This window comes from Nyctereutes procyonoides, unplaced genomic scaffold, assembly GCF_905146905.1.
Source record: "Nyctereutes procyonoides isolate TBG_1078 unplaced genomic scaffold, NYPRO_anot_genome, whole genome shotgun sequence".
Classification (NCBI taxonomy): domain Eukaryota; kingdom Metazoa; phylum Chordata; class Mammalia; order Carnivora; family Canidae; genus Nyctereutes; species Nyctereutes procyonoides.
The window spans coordinates 14,615,571-14,632,947 of record NW_026575141.1 but is presented as its reverse complement, the minus strand read 5'-3'; the positions used below and the strand labels follow the sequence as shown (position 1 = coordinate 14,632,947).

Below are 17,377 nucleotides of genomic sequence, written 5' to 3'. Positions count from 1 at the left end.
CATCCTAGAACATGTTTAGAATAATTATGAAAGAGACAATAAAACATAAGTAGGATTGTCATTAAACAAAACCAGATCAGGTCAGAGGCCTGGAACGTGTGGTGGACGTCATTAAGGAGCTTGTGGAATTGCGATCCTGAAGCTCACAGACTTGTTTTATGTAGCCTCTACATCTTTACTCAAGTCTGACAAAAAAGGGAGGGTTTGGGGTGCCTGGCTGGCTTAGTGGATAGAGCATGCAACTCTTGATCTTAGGGTTGTAGTTTCCAGTCTCACATTGAGTGTAGAGATTACTTAAAAAGTAAAATCTTAAAAAAGAAAAGGGAGGGCTTAACAGATTCCTGGAACATTCCAGCTAACTCCCTCCCATATCCAAGAGCCGTATGTGTTTGCTTTCTTATTTCACTCTAAAAATGACTGTGTCTCAGAGTTTTTAAGACAATGTTTCTTTGACACTATATGGTGTTATCTGGCACCTACCAAGAAGATGTAGCAAGAAAATGTACAGAGATTCTGCTATACTTTATTCCATATCATGTTACAGGAAAACAACAGTGACAGCTGACAAACCATTACATCTTTCATAATACAGACAAATTACACTTGGTAACAAATATGCAACATGTATTATTCCATTCTCCTTACTATGTTTCATTTTGGAGTATAATAGTTTTCTGAATGATGCTAACACATTTCTTAGGTACCGACCCTCTGCTACAAAGTACACGTCTCAGTGTATCATACAAAAAAAAAAAAAAGACAAAAGAAAAATTAAAAAAAAAATCCACTCCTCACTAGAGAATGTAGATTTTGTATGTGCCTCTAAAATATGCTGCTTAGGAAGGGGAATGAAAATAAGAGATTGCTTATTTTACTTGAGACATTTTTTTTGTTTTGTTTTTGGTATATGAGAAAATTGCAAGGCAGTAACATATGTGGTTTCCTCTGCCTATAAGCCAGTAAGAGAGATAGAAGTTATGTGCAATTATGCAGCATATTCCTATGTATAGGGGCCAGGCAATAATGTACCCCAGTATGTACAACCTAAACATCCTCTTGTGTAACAAAGATTACAAAGCCAGTAAGTACAATTCACAGATGAGTATCTTATATAGACACATAACCTAGGGTATTAGTTACACTGGCTGTCATGTACACACTGAGGGGAGGATACCCAGAGGTCTTACTTTGTCTGCAAACCTGGAGGCTTCCCTGGAAACTTCTTATCACTCCTGGGAGGTAGAAATAGCTTCTCATCCTTGTATCAGTGGAGGGACAGCCACCCCTGCCTTATGCCCCCTGTTTTGTTTTTGTTTCCTATTTGAGCACGCAGAATATTTTTTCATGTCTTATGTGTCCTGCATTTTTAAGTCAACCAAACTGTTCCTTTAAGAAAATGGAAATTAGGTCCCAAATTTTCTTTCAGAATACTGTGTGTTCACTGATGTTGCATTGATACCATCACCATCTAATGAGTTTCTAATATTCCAGCTGTATGAATTCAGGTTAGTACTTCATATAAAAATAATCTCACAAAACATTCCAGTGCTTTCTCAATAGAATAATAAATCTGCTAATGAGCACATCCTGTAATGATTTTCATGGCTGCCCTCTGTGGGAGGGGGTGGGGGGAGAAGAGAAGGGAGGATGGATTGCTTATAAGAGGAGGGGGGAGAGAGACGAACCAAACTTTGGATTTCTTATATCAATGACAAGGATAGGGAACTACAAATCTCCTACTACATGAGACCTTTTGAGACACACGTCTGTGTAAAAAACAGATTTCCCTCCACACTGAGTAGCATTATGTTTGATTTCCCGAGAGAAGCTGCCTATGACAGGGGCATATATCTTTGAATGACCCTAACATTCCTAATCCAAGTCTTTTAATAGTAAATATTTTGAAATGTTCAACTTAGAAAGCTTATTAAATAGCAAGATTTAATCATCAGCTGCTCTTGGTTGAAAGTTAGTAAAATACAAAAGTTATGCCTCTCCCCCAAATAAATAATTCAAAACAAATCACAGGCAAAGCTGCTCTTGATTGCATGTTTAAGCACACATTAAAATACTGCTAAAGACTTCCAATGGGTTGGAATGTCTGAGAGAGAAGAATGGGAAAGCCTTCTAGGTAGCAAACAGTAAACACTCTGGCCTCCGGTAACTTTTGCTGTCTTTAAAATCAATTAGTAAATAATTCGTTGCTTTGCACCTAGGAGCTTTCCACAAATGCTACTTGTGCATGGGATGGATTGTGACCTTGACATATTTATTCACTCCCCACTCCAGGGAAGGCTCGCTTGTAATGCTTAGAAGTTCTGGGTCCAATTATCTAGGAATACTGGCTTTGACTATAGACAAGCTTTTCCCTCATGTGACTCTCAGAGAATGTCTGTGTCAAACTGGCTCAAAATTCCTAGTCTTGATCCTAAAAAGTGCAACGCATTTCACGTTCTCAGTCTCCCCTTCTTTCTGACCAATAAGAAAATGTAAAACAGTGTACATGAAAGTATTTCCATAGGAACTGGTGTTCTGAGGAGCTAGGTTTTGTGCTTTGGATGAAGTTCCCTAACTGCCCCCTTGGCCTCAGTATTATTTGGGGTTGCACAGCGAGGCCGGCCCCACTGGGAGAAGGCCTGCATCAGGCAGCTCTCCTTCCCCATCGAAGCACAGTGTGTGCCCAGTACCCTTTTCCCTCCTGGTCACATATGCGCCTTCATCCTTCAAGGGCCCGCATCTTCTCAATAAGGGAAGCTGGGCCTTTCTTTCTCCCTTGCCATCTTGGAAAGCAAGACTCTTGCATTGTTTCTACAATCTGCATTCGACCATTTTTTTTCCAGGAGACCAAAGTCAAGGTCCCCAATGATGTCTTCCAATCAGTTTGGAATGTTTTAAAAAGTGTAGTTTAAAGGTGCTTTGGTGTAAATGAGCAATTTTTAAACTCTGGATAACTTTGTAAAACGCTTTTTTAAATGGTAACTAGCCAAGATGGCTTTCAGGGCTCATCCAGCAGATATAATTTTTTTGTACCCGAGTTTTAAGCATTCTGTTCCTCATTCTTTTCTCTTCCATTTAGAAAACACTCCTGAAGCATAACAGAATGGATGGAAAATATAAGATGTTGACAAGACCCAGAAAACATGTAAAAAGTTACCTCAATTTCCAGAGGTTGAAAAGGAAGCAATTATCCCTGTCTTTGTTCTTAATTCTTGATATTTCTTTACTTCCAACCTACTTGGAAAACAGTCATGCTATGTGGCTTGAGAATGCTAAGCAGATTCCGATATCCTATATACATGTGCAGTTATTTCCAAGAAAAAGACCATATTTGCAAAAGTCCTCAAAAAGTAAGCGACAAGTGGGGCCCCACATCCTGGGACCAAGTTGTCAAGTCAGTCTGAGAACAGGGGTTTGCTTTAGTTAAAAATTTCCTTCCTTGTGATTGCAAAATGTGCACTGCTCTCAAAGAAAACACACATTGTTTTATGCCACTATGTGGCTTTCAAGTACAGACATTACTAAAGAAGTGTGAACACCAAATGTGTTGTCTTAATGTATTTAAGACATGGCTGGTGAAAGCATAAAAACCTTTACAGAGATGCTGCGCTGCAGAGGGAAATCAAACAAAATCAAACACAAAAGACTGAAAAGAATACATGCCATGTATCAGTAAGCAAAGCTTAATCTTCACATAGTTCTTGGAAATCACAAGGTATCCAAATGCGTGCAAGGTTTTAAATAAATTGCAGAGAAAACAGGGTCTTGCCAGCTTCAATTTTCTTGTAAGTGAAATCCACCGCAGGGAGGGGAAGGAAACCGATCCGTGATTCCCTTCGTATTATTGGCCACTTCATTAATGTTTTTTTTTTCTTCCCAGAATGATGACAACTTAATCCTGGAGGGAGGAAAAGAGAAAATTGCTATATGTAAAAAAAAAATAAATAAATAATAAAATAAAATAAAATAAACCAACTTTACATCATTCATTTTTTCTAAATTACATGAGACATCAAAATTGGTCAGGCCAAAGTGGGCCTATCCGTTTTTCTCCACAGCCACCCAAGCACATGTATCAGAGGCAGAATGATCTCCTTCACCAAAACAGTTCTCACAGTATGATAAACAAATGTTCTGCTTCCATTTTTTCCCCTTAAAATAATTTAACTCCATGAATTTAAATGGTCTAACCTCTTCTTGGATTATTTAGAGAAAAAGAAATTCAGCAAATTTCCTTCCCCAAATCATTAGTAGGAATACTGGTCTTAATTAAGTGCCTGTAGCATCATACAGACCATTAAAAGGACATATCCTCGTGTTCATTTTTATGGACATGAAATAGAAAAATGGATCACATACATGCTTTCAAAAAAGCCCAGCTGTACATAATTCCTTGGTTGCCTATTATCAGACCTAGTTTCAGCAGAATGAAAATTGGCCAGCATGACCTGAATTGCCAGCCTCTTCCCAACATCCTGCATATAACTGTGCATTTCCAATGGTGCCTGCTTAAACTTGGTAACTACTTCCATGTGAGCGGTTCAAAAAAGAAAGCAGGAATGTTCCCTCTTTTCCTCTCCACATTTCTTTTTGGCCCTTAAGCATTTTCATTGAGTCCCTAGGATAGGAAAGTAATGTCTTGCCAGGAAGGATGAAAAGAAACACTCCTGGGATCGAGTCACCAGCCCAGAGATTCCAGCTCCACTGAGTCCTAGAACCAACTCCTCATTTCCATTTAGAAGTTCAAGGTCCCTGAGGCCTGCTTACGCCTGCTTGTCCCCATCTACAGTGCTACACTGTCATCTTCCCAAGCAGAGAAAGAACTTTGGCCTTTTGCTGAGAACCTTACAGCACCGCTGTCCTACTCCTGGTCATGCAGGTTGTCGTGCACTGACTGCGTGGTGCTATCTTGACCAAGAAAGCAAAATGCTCTGGCCTGACTGTTAAGAAGGGCATCCTCCCTACTCTTTACTCATTTCCTCTGCTTAATATGATGACTTTTTGGAAAGTTAACCTTCCATCCTTTCTTTTTTATTGAGGTGAAATTCATAGAACCTAAAATTAACCATTTTAAAGCATATAATTCAGTGGCATTTAGGATATTCGCAATGCTATGCAAACATCACCTCTACCTAGTTCCAAAACATTTTTGCTACCCCCTCTGGGTAAATAAATACCTAGGAGTGGAATTGCTGGGTCACATTGCAATTTTATATTTAACTTTTGGAGAACTGGCAAACCATTTTCCACAGTGGCTGCACCATTTTATATAACCACCAGTGGAACACAAAGATTTCAATTTCTGCACAACACCCTGGCCAATATTTGTTATTTTCTGTTTCTGATTTTTTTTATTATAGACATCCCAGTGGGGTGAACTGGTATCTCATTGTGGTTTTGATTTGCATTTACCTAATGATTAGCTAAGTTGAGCACTTTTTCATGTGCTTATTGGCCATCTGTATATCTTCTTTGGAGAAATATCTATTCTAAGTCCTTTGTTTTTAAATTAGGTTTTTTGTCTTTTTGTTTTTGAGTCGTAGGACTCTTTATATATTTTGGATATTAGTCCCTTGATGTGCAAATTATTTATTCCCATTTTATGGACTATCTTTTCACTCGGTTGATAATATTCTTTGATGCACAAAAAAATTTTAATTGGAGTAAGTCCAATTTATGCATTTTTTTCTTTTGTTGCTTGTGGTTTTGGTGTCATATCTAAAAATCCATTGTCAAATTTAAGGTTATAAAGATTTACATTTTCTTCTAAGAGTTTTATAGTTTTAATCCCTACATTTAGATCTTCAATCCATTTTGAGTTAGTTTTTGTATATGGTATGAGATAGAGGTAACAGGTAACAATTTATTCTTAAGAGTTCTCTGTCCTTAGTGACTGAGACAAATGTAAACAAAAGCCCTTACCTCAAGTTTCTGGGAGAGGCCTGGGGGTGGTGGGAGAAGCCTGGTTGGATGGATATCACATATAGGCCCTTTGTTATCACTAAGTCCAAACTCCTCGATATTATCTCAAATACTTGCTGCTTGTGGCTCACTGCACCAGCCCTCACCCCTGCCAGGTTGCCAGATATGCCTTTATCAAACCTCTTCTTAAACAAGTCACCACCCTAGCAAAAATACCTAAATGAGAACAACTGCCTTAGCCTCCATTCTTCCAGGGAAATGAGTAAATCCATCTTTTGCTCTACCTGTTGCTCCCATGCAATCATGCATCCTGACTTCTCCACTGACATCTTTCCTGAGTCCCACGACGTTAGAGACAGATAGCACTTGTCTCCGCAACATTTCAAACACACCTGTCTACAGGTATCTTCAGCTAGTACCTAACCCTGCTACCAAACTTCAGATTTGTATTAAGTAAATGAAAAAAATGCTCTTTCTCTTCCATGTTACTTAAACAGAGATTTCAGTTCTTCTAGGAAACCTGCCCATCCTGGACAAATGGAAGAGCTATGGGTTTGTTCTGACATGTGCTTATCTAGGCATGGAGTTCCCATAGCCACACAGAAATGATCTACAGTGGACTCTTGAACAATTTAGGGATCGGGGCACTGGCCCCTCGCACAGTTGAAAATCTGAATAGAACTTTGACTCCTCAAAAACTTGACTACTAATTGCCTACCATTGACTGAAAGATTTACTGGTAACAGGGACAGTTGATTAACACATATTTTATATGTGTATCATGTACTGTATTCCTACAATACAGTCAGCTAGAGCAAAGAAAATGTTATTAAGGAAATCATAAAGAAGAGAAAATACATTTATGGTACTGTTCCGTATTTATCAAAAAAAAAATCAGCATGTAAGTAAACTTGGGTCGTTCAAATCCGTGTTGTTCAAGGGTCGACTTGACCCTTTGGTACCCCCAAGGGTAGTCATTGCCTGGCTTTCCTCCATTCTACCACTTTAATCCACAGAATGCTGACCTGCCCAGGCTGACCTCCTGAACAAGTGGTTTCAAATGTCCTTCCAGTGTGGGGACACTTCCTGTGATGGAGCAAGTAAGGAGGCAGGTGGCATCATTATTTTTCTGATTAAGCTTGGTTTTGTTGACTATTGTGTCCCTAGAGCGCAGCCAAGACCCTGCGCAGATACTCACTGCTGAACAAATAGGATGGGAGAAGGTGGAATCTGAAAATTTGGGAGTGGAGTAAGTTTTTAGAACTAGGGTTCTCTCATGGCACATTGACTGGAGGCAAATGCTGTGCCTGTGCTCTCGCTGAAAGGGCACAGTGCTGGGTACAGAAAGGGCCATCCACAGATAAATCACTGGCCAAGAAAGGTGGGTAGAATTAACACCTTCCTGTGGGCCAAGCTCTCTCTCTCTCTCTCTCTTTTTAAATCTCATGACATTCAATTTGAATGATTTGATTTTCATCATATCTGATTTGATGTAATAATAAACAATACTGTCACATAATCCATGGCATGTTACTATCCTGTTGGGTTGATTTAAACTTTCTTTTTCAGCCATTGATGGTGTGTATCTTTGCCTTTGTCCTGATTTTTTAAGTGTAATCTCTAGAAGAATAGTATGTACCTAACCCAAGGCATAAGCAGAATTGGATAATAAAGGATAATACATAATAACAGTAATTGGATAATAAATGGTGAACACAGTGATTATGGATAAGTCTTTTACTTAGGTTTGGGCTCAGGCATTTAATGGAAAGAGTCAGTAATAAAAAGGAAGGGAGGTGCAAACGAGAGGCAGCCTCTTTCCCCTCTATGTGAGATGACTCTACAGCCCAAATTGTGCTAAGCATCCTGCCTGACATCAGCAGCATGGGATGCCCTTCTCCCTCCTTGGGCAGCATCAGCATCAGTTTTGATTTTCAAGGACTATAAATAAGGTAGGTCAATTTACTGCCAGAAAAATTCAAGATCCAAATGTAATCATACATTTGATGTGTGGGGAGGTAGGTGAAAGGAGGGAGGGTATACAACATTCCCAGGGAAGCAAAATATAATAGCGACATATATCCTTCCCTTACATTTAATTGATTATTAAAATAGACCACATATACAATACAAATGAACAGTGAATATGCTATAAGCTCAACTAAGTGCACATCACCTCATAGGTATATGTATCATCCGATTACTGGGTGCCATTTTTATCGTGCTTTCTGCTTTCACAATGCTCTTTCCCTAGAAATGAATGTTTTAAACAAGAAATTGGATTTTTATTGATAAAATCCTTATTCAGAAATATCTACATAGAGCTTCTCAGCTATAAATATTAATTAATTGGATCGCTGGTACCCATAATGCAACTTTGTTCTGACCCATGTGCCCTATGAACTAGATATTTTTTGGATTCAATTTTCTTAAAACCAACTGTCAGCATCATGTGATGGAGGAGATGAAAAATGAAAATGAGCAGTCCCGCTGTGCAGGTGGGTGACCTGTGGGAGAGAGTCTGCCTGGTAGGATTTTTACACGAACCATCAGACACAGACCAATTGATTAGATCATCTCATACCCGCCACCAACTAGGCTCAAGAGACTAATTAGAGAGAGTACTGCCTGCGCAGGCACCCCATTGACACCTAATTTGCTCAGCCAAAGCCTTTGGGGAAAATGTATTATCTCTGCAGCTGCACTTCATGCATTTCTGATTTGAGGCATAAGCAAGGAGTGCTTCATCACTCTTTTGAGCAAACTGAATGTAGAAGCCCTTAAGTGCTAAATGCAAGCAAACAGACCCAAATTAAAAACGGGCCAGGCTCTTTCTAATTCCCTCTGTGCTCCCCATTAAATCTCTGTGTGTACATACACACACACACACCCCTACATACACACATGCAGTTTACACGCCGGCGGGACCATAGAGCTGAGGACCCCAGCCCAGGGTGTTTCCATGCGATCAGATGGCCTTTCTTTCACTAGCCTATTTACCCACTGTACGGTTTTGCGTTTGTTTAATTGTTTTATTCCCCCCCCCCCCCCCTGCTGCATTGCCCCTCTGCAAAGTATTTTTTTTTTTCCTACAGGAAGACTCTGGCCCATTTTCTTCCCCTCTAAGCCTCACTGGAGAGAAGTGATTATTTTGGTTCCAAATTAAAACAACTGTAGGTTTTGCTTTCATCGCCTAAATTGTGAACAGGATATTCACCAGGATGTATGTGAAGCTGTGGGGTAATCCGCTCATTTCTGTTTGAGAGACTCTTTGTTAAGATGCCTAACAGAGAGGGAAGAATTATTAAAATCTGACAGAGAGAAAGCTGCCTCACAATAGCAAAGACAGTACAGAATTATAAAATAATTAAGTTATCCTCAAGAAAAACAATGGATAACATTTGGCCAAGTTTGGCTTTTATCTGTTTCTTATCTGAAATAAAACCAATTCCAATCTTCTTTTTAAATGCAGAATCCAAACCACTGGTAAATAAGGAGTCATTTAAAGGTAGATATGTAACTAATGACAGGCTTTAAAAAAAGGGAATAAAAAACATTCAGATGAGATGGCAAAATTAGGTTATCTTTGTGACAAATCTAGTGGTTGTGGGGAATGAATTTCTGTCACACTGTAATAAAAGAAAAAAAACATAACAGGACCTGTGATGGTGGTGTTCTAGAGTGGACTTATTGATTTGATGCCTTTCTATTCACACATTAGATGAATTATTTTACCCACATATTCTGGTAAATTACAATTCTGCTTGGTAATTTTCACATTTTTCTTATTCTTAAGAATTCAGTGAAGATATTTTTGGATCATTTTAGCTGTCTACTTTTAAATCAGCTTCAAAATTGGCCTAAATTGGCAAAGTCAAAGGATTTCAGTGGCCATCAGAGTGAATAGGTTTCTGGAGGCATCTGGAAAGTGGCTGCAGGGGAGATGTTTGAGAATAGTTAGAAAATCAGGGCCTTAACTAACACATATAACTGTCAATTGAATTTATTCTGATATTGTGGAAAATAAAGTCCAGAAAGCTTCCCTCCCCAAGTACCATATTAATAAGATTTCACATGGTAAATATCCGGGGGGAAAAAGAAGTCTAGCGGGCTGTGCCACTTTGAGTTTGGTATTGCTTAAAATACTAAGAAAAATGGTGAAATTAATCTTTTGTACTTAATTCATCTTCAAACAGCATTCACTACTTACAGAAAATGAACTCCAGAAATAAGGTTGCTAAACCCTAAAGGAAGTTATAAGCAAGTACAGAGGGACGCTTGGGTGGCTCAGTGGTTGAGTGTCTGCCTTTGGCTCAGGGCATGATCCCAGGGTCCTGGGATCGAGTTCCACATCAGGATCCCCTTGAGGAGCCTCTGCCTATGTCTCTGCCTATGTCTCTGCCTCTGCCTCTCTCTGTGTCTCTCATGAATAAATAAATAGAATCTTTTTTTTTAAAAAAAAAGCAAGTACAGATCTCTCTGAAGTAGAAATACGTATAAATAGAAGTATGTACATAGCACATATACTCGTTTTTATATGTAGAACGCATATACTCAAATTCTATACTGTAGATTCTATATAAATGTTGGACTCAAAATGCTAAGTTTTAATCTTTACACTGATTTCAGAAAAACTGGGGATAGCTTAATTTCTTCATTTTTTAAAAGTGAGTTATGTTATGATTTAGCTAGAAATACAGGTTTTCTTTTGGAACATCTGAAATCAGCGTTTTCCAGTTACTCTGATGTTGCATTGAAGCTTCTTGAAGGAAGTAGAAAATTAGTCAAACCTACTTCTATAACTTATTTCTGACTTACAATAATCATGTTTCTTCCTCTCCTCTCCTCCTCCCCCGCCCCCCAGAAGAGAACACATCTTTGAGACCAGCAAGAGAATATTAATTAAAATGAATGCAGGGATAGACAGGCTTTGTTTTAAGCTTAACAGAAGGTCCATCATTCAAAATAGCTCAAATCCTTTAAGTTGAAAGCCGTTTGGTAACATCCATATGGATACACAATGCACTAATTGCAGTGACTTTGCACATTTTAAGCTTCATGCCAAAGTGGAGACTTTAATTAAATTTTTTTAGGCAAAGCTATAAATCTAACATTTCAAAACAAAGCATTTCTCACACAAGGAAACTGACTTAACATATCATTTCAGTAATCATCATTGTAAATAAACATTTCTTAAAAACCTCATTAAAGACCAGGCATTGTATGATGTATAATTAGTGGTAATTGAAAAGAACACTGTATTTTCATGGTGTTGTTGTTTATTAAATCAGATTTATGTAAAACACTAGTCATATTTCAGACCCACATGGATGGCAATTCTGGGAGTATGTCCTGTCTCAGTGATAGCCAAGAGAAGTACAGGGAGAGAAGGAAAGTACTGATCTAGGTCTCCTATGAGTGTACAGGCCATCTTTTACAAAATCATACACACACACACAGAATACATATACAAAATCATATATATATATAATCATATATGCACATACACAAATACGTATACATATGTGAGGTCTGAAATAGTTTCAATGACAAAGTTAAGAATAGAAAAGCCTTTGCCAAATGTGACTTATTCTTCCCAAGGATTTCACATTTGGAGATTTTTTGCTCAGCATACCTTTATAACTTACTGGCTGCCAAATGGGGTAAGTTTATTAAACAGGATTCTGACTTTTTAACCTTCTTTATATATTATAGTTCTACTAAACTATATTTAAATAAACCAAATACAAAGCTATGTAACCTAGCAGTGTGTGATTTTTTTTTTTACAACTTAAAATGAACACACACGAATATCATAAAACCACTTCTAAGCAGTTAGCAGTCAGAGAAACACGAGGGTTCATGTTTGACTTTAATTAAATGTCTGAGAGGAGATCTGAGACTTCATTTTGGGTGGATGCTTTTTTCTTTCAAATTAAAAGTTGTCTAGCATTATTGTCCAAAATGTTGAAGCAGAGGAGGTTTCCATGCTAAGGGTTTTGAATTCAATATAATATGATCACCTACAGTATCATTCTTTCTTGTGAACCATCATATTGCAGATATCTGCAAAGCTAAAACACAAAATCCTGTAGTCGAAATTAGATTATTATACATTCTGCTCTGTCATCCAAAATTCTGTATCTTCAACCCTTTCATCTTCTTCCACCTGTAAGCTCTGCTAGCATTTTTATTAGTGTTTTTACTGCTTTTGTGAATGCTGTGTGCTCTAGACTGAATGTATGCCCCCCAAATTCCTATGTTGAAACCTAATCCCCAGTGTGATGGTATTTCCAGGGGAGTCTTTCAGAAGCAATTAGATCCTGAGGGTGGAGCTCACATGAATGGGATTAGTGCCCTTAATAAAGAGACCCCAGAGAGCTATCTCACCCCTTCATCAGAAGACACAGAAAAGGAAGAGGGTCCCAAGAGACATAAATCTTCTGGTGCCTTGCTCTTGGACCTTCAGCCTCAACTGGGAAATACATTTCTTTTTATAAAGCCACCATTCTGTGGTATTCTGTTATAGCAGCCTGAATAGACTGAGACATGGTTACCAAGTTGAATACATTTTGAGCTGTCTCTTATTCTGTTTTTTTTTCCCCCAACAAGCCATATAATTTTTACAGGAGTATTCCGCTGAACATAGGTAGGAAAATGGAAATAATATTTTAGCAGAAACATCTATTCTTAGGGGGGTGCATTCTGATACCATCACAAAATGATACATTAACCACCAAGGCACATTCTTTCCCAAAGAGGGTCCAACAAGGTCCTACTGGGGGATGCAGATGCTGGACAGCCAACTCACCTCCCACCAACTCCTTCCCATGTAGCAGCCTCACAATGTGAACCGTGCCAATGAACAACTTCCAGACGAAGACCAAAGACAAGTCACTAAGTGTTGAGTCACGGAAACGACCTACTTGAAAAGTCACTGGATATGCATCACCACAAAATTATAATTAAAGTGTTTTGATACTGGTTATACTGCTTTAACAAGTCACTCTATCTTTTTTTTTTTAAATATTTTATTTTAGAAAAATCTCCACCCTAACATGGGACTTGAATTTACAACCCCAAGATCAATAGTTGTATGTTCATGGACTGAGCCAGCTGGATGCCCCATAAGTTACTATATAGATCTAACAGCTAAGATGAGTTCTGAGAGAGAGAATTTCACATGTCATGAGAAATGAAGACTAGCATTTGGTGTTCAGGTAGCATTTTCTCTCATTCAAAGTATATTTCTACTTATTCTCTCATTAAGTGAAAATGTATAAAAAAAATAGGGCCACGATCATAAAAAAGAACACATTTCATAAAATGGAGGGTTTTTTTTTGTTGTTGTTCTACTCCTTTAGTCACTGGTTCAATGTCTTCTGGCACAGTGTCAGCAAGAGGTCTGTTCCAGGTTTATTTTATTTTATTTATTTATGATAGTCACAGAGAGAGAGAGAGAGGGGCAGAGACACAGGCAGAGGGAGAAGCAGGCTCCATGCACCGGGAGCCCGACGTGGGATTCGATCCCGGGTCTCCAGGATCATGCCCTGGGTCAAAGGCAGGCGCCAAACCGCTGCGCCACCCAGGGATCCCTGTTCCAGGTTTAAATACTCCTCACTAGAGGAGCCATCACCTCCCTAGGAATAAGGGGGAACAACTGTCCCCATTTGTCAGGACTGAGGGGGTTTCCGGGATGGAGGACTCTCAGGTTTAAATTGGGGCAAATCAGAAGGAGTCAGTCACCCTCACAGAAACAACAGGGTTGCCAAGTTGTTACTTCCAACTTTATAATAAAAACAGAGCCAGTGAGCGTGGTACTTTATAACACAAACTAACAGATCCTGATGCTCTAGTCTTGGAATATGTGTCCCAAAGTGTCACAAAAGGTAAACACTGAGAGTGGCAAAAGAGTTGTTGAAAAGAGGGTGGGATCGGAGCCGTCCCTCTTCTCAGCTGCCAAGGGATTTTTTACCTCTACTTGACTCTGCATTTTAGATCTTCTTCAGTAAAGTTTTTAATATTTTTATTATTATTATTTTTTATTGGAACCATGGTTGATCCCATCCTGCTCTAATGAGGTTGTTGAATTCAAGATCATCAGGTTATTCTTCACCACAATTCTCAGTTGCACTGTCAATAAATCCATCTATTTAAATTCACACATGTCTGTGAGGGGCGGCACAGAGGAGGTGGCTGCGGCTGCCACTCTACAGGACGACAAGTGCAAATATCGCCTGACTCTCTGCTGCCCAGGACACCCCTTCCCTGCCCTCATATCAATCACCAGGCACCAGAAAAATGCCTTAGGTACTCATTAAATAGTTTGTTCACTTGTATCTCTATATATGCCTATGCATTTAAAAGGAAAAGGAAAAACAAATGTGCACTAACTCCTAGCTTTACCGCTCTGCTGTCCTTTATAACTCAAACATGATTTACTGTTTTTGATTAGCATACAACCTCAGACAGACTTTCAAATTGCAGCGTTTGGAGATCTGAAATACTGTCAAATCTTTTAAAGAGCAACTGCAGTAAATTAGAAAACACCATCAGTACGTTCTTGCCTTGATTCACTGTGGTCGCATGTCATGGACTAGGAGGTTCAGCTCATTAAAAATGTGAAGGCTGTTCTGTCTAATGAATAAGACACTCACATCAACACAATTGGTTTCCTCCTGGTATAAAACAAAGTGCCAACAGCTCAGTGGTTCAGCGGCAGAGCAAAGAACAGCGCTTGCAGGCCTGAGGTCACTCTCTGCCTTCCACTGGCAGCAAGCTGGAGAATGCAGTGACATTAGCCAGCACACACCAGGCTCATGGGATTAAGGGATGCTTCGTGCTTTTTCAGTGTCCACTTGCGGCAGACGGAAACAAAAGCACCAATGGAGTTAAGGAAATTGAGCTCTTATTGTGGGCGGGAATGCAATACCTTTTTGCCCCAAACCAGAATCCCATACACAATGTGGTTAAGTCAGGAATGTGACATCTTCTCTTCCACACCTGTGAGTAGGAGCACATCCCAGAAAGATCTTATTTCCTCTTCACTCAAATGCTAAAGAACAAAGTCATGCCTTGTCTGGGTTATGCTGTTTGTTTTCCAGTCTGCTGGCATTAAAATTGTACCCTAAGCACCTATCACGTCTCATGATGCTCTGTTAAGTCCTTTCAAAAGTTCTGACTTTGAACACTGGGGCCATTTGGAAGGGGGAAAAAAAAACAAAACAAAAACAAACCCAGACCTAGTGACTTTGTTGCTTCATGCTATCACTGGGGGGAAAAAAACACTCCAGTTCCATCTTAAACATAATAATTAAATAGAATGTACACCTGTGAAGTATACAAATGTGGGGAAAAAAACAAACCCAGCCTCATCAGCTTTAATAAGCTGTTTCAATTTTGTTCCTTTTGGGATTCTTCAATTTGGTGGCTCTGCCTGAGATGTCACGCGCAATGAGCCAGGGCCTGAGATGCTCAAACGGAAAAGCTCCTTTGGTTTCTAATTACTGACCTCCCAAGTTTTAGTCCTAGAGTTTATATAATCAGTTGTATAGCAGCAGAGTTCTCTTAATCAATTACTGAGTACCTTGGTCCAAGCAAGATGTGAAACTGCTCATGCTTGGATTAACATGGTCAAGTTCAATCTTGTCTCTCTAGTATTTTATTTTTTTTTAAAGATTTATTTATTTATTTCAGAGAGAGAGGGAGAGAGAAAGAGGGAGCAACCATGGGGGGAGGGGCAGAGGGAGAGAGAAAGGGAAAGAGAGTCCAGAGCGGACTCTGTGCTGAGCTCAGAGCCCAATGTGGGGCTCAATCTTATGACCCTGAGGTCATGACCTGAACCAAAACCAAGATACTTAATGGACTGTGTCACCCAGGTCCCCACACAGTACTTTCTTATTAGGAAAAATTCTAATGGGTTGATTTTAGGCACAAGGTAGAGGGCAATTCCTAGGAATAAAAGTGTGAAATGAGGCAAAGAAATACTTAGACTAGAAAACAATTAATGGCAACAAAAACTTTGTTAAAAAAGTATGTAATCATGGTCACTGGAGGGCTATCTTTTTAAGCACTACACATATATCATAAAAATCACCCCCCCCTTTTTTTTGAGAGAGAGAGGGAGGGGAGGGGCAGAGAAAGACTTTTAAGCAAGCTCCATGACCAGCATGGAGCCCTCTAACCCTGAGATCATGACCTGAGCCAAAATCGAGAGTTGGACTTTTAACTGCCTGAGCCATTCAGGCACCCCAGAACTCTCTGTTAATATAAATTCTTTGCACTTGAAATTTGAACATATGTATATTTACTTCTACATACTAAAGAACTGCCTCTAAATTATTTATTTTTTTAAGTAGGCTCCACACCCAATGTGGGGCTTGAACTCATGACCCTGGAATCAAGAGCCATGTGCTCTAGTAAGCCAATTAGAGTAACCCTAAGAATTGCCTTCAAATTGAATCAATAAATATCTAAGTTGTAAAATTAACTTCCATTCAGTCCTTTCCTCCCTTGTTCTGTCTCCTGTGCCATGTACTATTGTACACTTTAAATATCATGATCATATATATTTATTCAATATTTTATCAAACTTTTCAAACACAGTTGCTTTATTCCAAATACTATAATTAAATATATTTTCAAGCATATAGAAAAACAAAATAATTATACAGTGAATATCCATATCAACTATATAGATCTACAATTAACATTTTGACATATTTGTTTTGTAACATATCTATTTATCTGCCTATACTTCTACTGGATTCCATTAATCCATCCTATTATTTTGATGCATTTCAACCTAAGTGGCAGATATAAATACACTTCACCCCTAAACGTGCATATCATTAATATATATATAATATTTATTTATATATTTATGGGTTTTGGTAAATTTTATGTACAATAGAATGCGAATATTTTAAGTGCATCATTTGATGTATTTTTAATGAGATTACATAGGAAATGTCACATTACTATGTAATAGAAAAGATCAGTTTTAATTCAGAATCTGAGATTATGATGTTTCTTACCACCTCTTTCCTACTCTTACCAGTTCCTCAGTGGGCAAAACATTGATAAATGCACTGCCAATAAGAGAACAGGCACACAGTACTTGGATTGGGATAATTCTTTTTTTTTTTTAAAGATTTATTTATTTGAGAGAGAGAGAGAGAGAGAGAGAGAGAGAGATGAAGGGAGGGAAGTACGGGCAGAGGGAGAGAGAGAATCCCCAAGGCACACTCCCTGCTGAATGCAGAGCCCAATGTGGGGCTCAATCCCACGACCCTGAGATCATGACCTAAGCCAAAATGAGGAGTCAAATGCTCAATGCTCAACCAACTAAGGCCCCCAGACACCCCATGGACTGTGATCATTCTTTTTTTTTAAATTTTTTTTATTTATGATAGCCCCCCCCCACACACACACACAGAGAGGCAGAGAGAGAAGCAGG

At 38.9% G+C, this 17,377-nt stretch overlaps 1 protein-coding gene across 2 annotated transcripts in view; it reads right to left on the bottom strand.

Annotated features, from left to right (window-relative positions):
• Positions 1–503: 503 nt before the first annotated feature.
• CDK14 (cyclin dependent kinase 14) overlaps positions 504–17,377 on the bottom strand; it is a 564,290-nt gene continuing 547,416 nt past the window's right edge. For both annotated transcript variants that reach the window (XM_055307507.1, XM_055307508.1), the window contains one exon: positions 504–3,895. The gene's annotated coding sequence lies outside the window, so the exon portion shown is untranslated. The remainder of the gene's footprint in view (positions 3,896–17,377) is intronic.